A 5,988-nucleotide genomic window follows, 5' to 3' on the forward strand; every position below is an offset into this window, starting at 1 on the left:
AGTGGCACAAGTCATAGCCCTAAAAACTGAGCAACTTTTTAAAGATATTATAAAGAAGGTAGACTTGAAGGATAGTCTAATCAACCCATATGTTACTGCCTACATGATAAAAGCTCACCTGAGAAGCTCTAGGGACAGATGAGCAACTGGACTAACACTTATAAAGCAGTGACAGGGCTCCTGGGGAGTAGAAAGAGATCAAAGAGTAAAATAAGAAAGGGTAATCTGATCATGAATTATATGAGGAAGAATGGGCTTCCACTTTGATGATGATGAGGAGGAGGATGATAATGATGATAACGAGTACAAAGTGAAAAACTGAATACTAACTGTCTCTATAAGGAATTTCAGAAAGTAAACATCTGTTTTTTAAAAAAATTTTTAATCTTAGAAACAAACTGTGGCTTGTTTGCATGCCATTAGAAGAATACCAAATAGCATCATTGTCATTTTTAAGGAACCAAACCATCGATCTTAGGTCACCAAACTACTCTCCCTGTTAGAATGGTACAGTCATACAAAGAGATGGTAATATAAAACCAATTGAGGCACATAAAAGGGTAACTATGGAACTCTCCAGCAAGTTCTCCACCTGGGCTCCAATATGTGCGATGTACCTTTCTTACTAGCAAAAGACATCCTGGCTTCTGGCTTGGCAAAAAATTCCAAATCAACCCTGACCTCCTTATCTGCTCCTGGAAGGTTTAATAAATCCCAATATCATCAGTGCTGAAAGAAACCTTAACATACAATGTTAGAAACATAAGACTTTCCCTTTAAAATGCTGTGAAAAATAGAAAAAATATGGGACTAATGAAAACATTCAGCACCTCAAGGAGGAAGAAAGAACAAAAGGAAAAGAGCACAAGTGGTTGAAGAAATAAATTATTTCTAGAACAGAAGAAAAACTAAATTTCTAGAAAATTTTAAACTTCCTACATGTAAGAAACTATGTAAAGGGTAACACCTGAGTTCAGAAAAATATTGTCTTTCACCACAAGTATATGGGATGATTATAGGAGAAATAAAATGCTGACTTATATAATCACTCATAAATCATTAAAAATTCCTTTTTATAAGATTGGGGAAATGTTAAACATTCAGGTTAGAATATAATATTAAATTAAAATGCAAGTCTGTGTGATCCTAATTTTTTTTTCCTCGCTGCCTCTTTGATCAGGTCTTTATTCAAAAGAAGCTGTTCAAAATGATTTGACCTTTGTAGAATAATCAAATTTAAGAGTTTATGCAGCAGGTTTCTTTTCCTCTGTAGTAGGTTTCTTTTCTGCTGGCTTCATTTCAGCTGCTGGTTTCTTGGTAGCTGCTGCCTTTTTTCCCACCAGAGGCTTCTTCTGCTTCTTAACACCACAGCCTTCTTTCCTTTCTTACCTACCACAGGCTTCTTGCCTACGATCCCCTTCTCATTTGATTTGGCTTCTAGTGCAGCTGCTGCTGGATGCTGCTTTATTCCCCAGGAGCTTGTGATTCCTGGCCTGGCGAAGAATGGTGTTGCGGCGCATGGTCTTTGCCTGTGGGTTTAGCTTCAACGTGATTCTCAGATTTTTCAGTGGGTTCTTTAGGACTCTGCGGTGAATCTTCTTGCATGGTGCTCAAAGGGCTCTCTGGATCTCTGGGCTTTTTAAGATTCTGCTAAGGTCTGTGTTGATCATCTTGTGCATGGGAAGATTGTAGTTACTCTTCAGGGAAGCAACTTTATGCCAAGTGCCACACAATTCATCTAACTTCCCGAAAGCACTTTCAGTCCAAATGCAGAAACGTCCCACGTGCCCACCAGGAGCAAGTTTCAAAATGTTCGGTTTGCTTATATTAAGCATCGTAATTCCATGGATGTTTCTGAAGGCCTTGATGATACCATTATCCTCATTATAGATGATGCAGGGGCCCCTGCGCTGGATATGGTGATGGTTTCTCGTTTTGCCCTTGCCAGCTCTCATTTGCTGAGAGGCATAGACCTTTTCAATATCATTCCAGGCTTTAAGTTTCTTAAGAAGCAAAATAACCTCCTTGGTCTTCTTGTAGCCTTCAACTTTATCTTCGACTACCAAAGGAAGTTCAGGAGCTTCCTCAATACGATGACCCTTAGACATGACCTGTGTTGGTAAGGCTGAGGCGGCCAGGGCAGAAGAGATAGCATACCGTTTTTTGGGTTGTATTCACTCTCCTATGCCAATGGCGCCAGGTTTTGGTTGGTGCAAACATTCGACCTCCATGACACATATTTCCAAAAGCTCCCTGGCCAGAATGGTGAGTCCCACCACCTCGAGTTCTGGGAATTCGAGCCACAGCTCTGCCAGCACCCCAAGACTCAACACTGGTTTGATGACCTGCTAATTCACTGACAGCATGGGGCTGTCTGTTGTTTTTGTGCTAGTAGGTGTGAACAAAGTTCACAATACCTGGTCGAATAGGAGCCTTGAATAAGGCAGACAAAGTGACATTTTTACCAGATGACTCATCCCTTTCAGAGTACATGGATATCAGTGGGCGAGCACACGCTATGGCAGAGAGAGGAGAGAGCCACTGCTCTGCTCACCCCAGCTGCTGCCACAGGAAGAGCGATCCTAATTTTGTTTTAATGAAGAAGGAATACTAAATGTCAGCTATGAATTATCTGTGTGATAGGCTTATAAGACATTTTGATTTCTATTTTATAATTTTCTATTTTTTCCTATACCATGCAGTTAATATATTTGTAATTAGAAAAAGTTAACAATACTAATTTTTTTTTTTTTTTTTTTGAGACGGAGTCTCCCTCTGTCGCCCAGGCTGGAGTGCAGTGGCTGGATCTCAGCTCACTGCAAGCTCCGCCTGCCGGGTTTAGGCCATTCTCCTGCCTCAGCCTCCCTGGTAGCTGGGACTACAGGCGCCGCCACCTCGCCCGGCTAGTTTTTTGTATTTTTTAGTAGAGACGGGGTTTCACCGGATTAGCCATGATGGTCTCGATCTCCTGACCTTGTGATCCACCCATCTCGGCCTCCCAAAGTGCTGGGATTACAGGCTTGAGCCACCGCGCCCGGCCAACAAATACTAATATTCAAAGATAAGAGACTCCATCAAGGAGAGGACTCTCTGACACCAAGATGTCCTTGGTAAGGGAGAAATCATTCAGATGACTTTATGGCAGCCATAAAGTCAACCCTAAGACCAAGATTTCAACTAAGAAATCATTAACTCCCAAAAAGAGTTTAATCAAAATGTTCTGAAAGTTATTAAGTCATTTTGAAACTGACTTTTTAGGATGTTTTATAACATTAAAAATACAAAACAGCAAAATCCCTGAGTTAAAGGTAAAGGAAATAGAGTGTGGCTTTAGCCGCAGGCGCAGGTTTAGGTACAGGATACAGGTGCCTGAGAAGCAATGTGTACTCTCTGCACAGAAGTAGATAGCTGAGTCCCCAGTCTGGGTGTCTGCGATGCGCAGAGACAGATGTTTATCCTTCTTATTCAATAGAACAGTGAGTCTTTGGTCTTGTTTCAGGTCCATATTTGAAAGAATATATGTCAGCAACCGGAGACCTGCTCCAGGTTCTTGCTTGTACCAATATAAGTAGGTGGAGGAACTGTCCGTGTAAGTACAGTTTATAACGGAGCTGTCTCCCTCTCGGACACTCAGGAAAAGACTCTGCTCCACGTCCTCTCCTCTACTCATACCTGTGCAAAAGGAAAAATCAGACAAGATCATCAGGTCATCATTCTCTAGAATTTGCTTTTTTATTTTTTTCACTGTAGTAACTTCAGGCATTCTGGAAAAGACCAGATGAGTCTCCTCCTCAGACTTCTAATGAATATTTATTAAACACTCTGTTCCTCAAAAGCTCTCAACTCACAGTCCAGCTGCAGCCACAAAAACAGGAACAAAGATCCAGGAAGTATCTTCATTGTTCTCCACACCGGCACCTGCAATCTCCAGCCAAGAAAGCTGTATTATCAAGTACCTCTTCCTTTCCTCCAAAGCACTGTGGTTTCTTAAACGGTCCACAGAGGCATCTGCTTCTGTCCTCAGCCTACTCACAGAAGTCAACCAAGAGGATCCTTTCATACATTCTACATGAGCTCTCAGAGAAGCTCTGCCATCTTGTGGTCAGATCCCCAAATGCTAAACCAATTATCCTGTATCTGTGGGAGATTGTGGCACATAAAACAGCAGAAGGCCAAATAAAGTAAATTCCAAGTGTACCTCCAGTCAGAAATTATGTGCATTAGCAGACAGAAAAAGTGCAAACGTAGGTTTCAGAATTCCATTTTATCTTCTCAGCACACTGCTGAGTCATTTTAAATATATTTGAAGAAGTTAGAGGTTTTTCATGTTTATTATAGACAGTCTATTTGACATTAAGAAAATGCCATGATTCAGTCTACAAAGCTACTGAGGAGTAAAACCTTTCCTCCTTATTCCTCTGCTACTTTTTGAATTGGCCAGAAAATCAATCAGCCAAGTCAACCATCCTGTTTCAGCACTCACAGAGGCAAAACTCTTTGTGAAGGTAACACTTAAGCACAAAAATTGGAGTAAGACAGGTTCACTAAATATATCAGATGCATGCTATTTCAGGCTCTGCTCCTCCAAGCCTGGCCTTGTTCCTGTTCTTGCCATTCCCGGGAAATTGACAGTGCCAGAGGTCAAAATATGAGTGTTATTTTCTTCAAAATGACTAAATTATAAAATAAAAGATAAAAGGAGGGAGAAAGGCTTCCATGAGTTGATAATATCTGTCTAATGAAAGGGAAGAGTTTAGCTTATAGACTGTGATGAAAAATCTGACACACACTCTGAAATCTTTTTCTCTGGAAGAACAGATCATCTGAAATTACAGATATGTGGCTTACTTATTGCAACGTATTGACATAAAAGAGGAAACATCTCAGGAAACATCAGGCTACAGATTGAGATAATGTAAACAAGTGTACATCTTTTCCAAGTGTACTCTTATTCCTATTGTCAGAATGAATGGCTTGTCCGCAGATGTGATCACTGAATAATGATCTGTAATAGAATTTCCCTGCTCTTACCTTGGGCGCTGCTAACTCAGATTTCAGACCCAAAAACTTTTGCCTTGATTTTATTGTCTATTGCTAAAATCATTGTTTAGATATTCCCCTGTGGTAAAGTCCTTCAGTACTTTAAATTCTCTATCCAAGCCCTACATCATCTATTTTAATTTCTTCAGTCTTTCTGATTCATTTATGTAAGAATAAATATAAGTAAGCATAAAACCAATGCCTGTTAATAGCATAATATATGTAGGAAACTGACAATGGCAAATTTACTCTCCGTCCAGGGAAACTTGGTCTGACTGTTTTTCACAAGTTGAAGTCTCTTCCCTGTGCTTTGACTTAGTAGATCTCCAAACAATGTAGAAAATTAATCTAATTCCTCATCTACATGGCATAACCAATATATCTCGAGTGGGATTATGCAGAATCACATTCCTAAAATACAAAGACATGTACATATTACAAAATGTATGTAGATTTATATACATAAATGTATTTATTTAAAGTTTTCCTTTAATTTTTTTATTCTTTTACTCATTCCTCATAACATATAATTCCCAGATCCTTTATCATATTCCTTAGTTGCCTTTTCCTTGAACTTTTCTTAACACTTTAGGTCAATATCTGTCCTTCGGATATATAGCATGCAGAGTTGAAAATACCAGTCTTTAGGTGGTCTGCTTCTGTTCCACCTATTTACTATAACACTACTCACAATTATGACCTGGAAAAATTTCTACTCCTATGATTTTTTTCATAAAATATTGCCTTATTGTCAAAAACAATGGCATGGAATAGCTCTATTTTCTAGTACTGACATGGATTTCAATATGCATAAGCAATGTTCATTTTGCTCCCAATTTATTTACTTTTTCTTTTCCCTTGGTCATTTTTTCTTTCAGTCTGTATGTGATGCACAATATGTTTATAAATACAGGATAATTCGTATAATTTGTTTTTAATAATATGAAA

General features: G+C 39.2%; 1 pseudogene; it reads right to left on the reverse strand.

Annotated features, from left to right (window-relative positions):
- Positions 1-1,244: 1,244 nt before the first annotated feature.
- On the reverse strand, positions 1,245-3,763 carry LOC111554716 (annotated as a pseudogene).
- Positions 3,764-5,988: the final 2,225 nt, after the last annotated feature.

The sequence above is a fragment of the Piliocolobus tephrosceles genome, chromosome 6 (genome assembly GCF_002776525.5).
Source record: "Piliocolobus tephrosceles isolate RC106 chromosome 6, ASM277652v3, whole genome shotgun sequence".
In the NCBI taxonomy this organism is placed as follows: Eukaryota; Metazoa; Chordata; class Mammalia; order Primates; family Cercopithecidae; genus Piliocolobus; species Piliocolobus tephrosceles.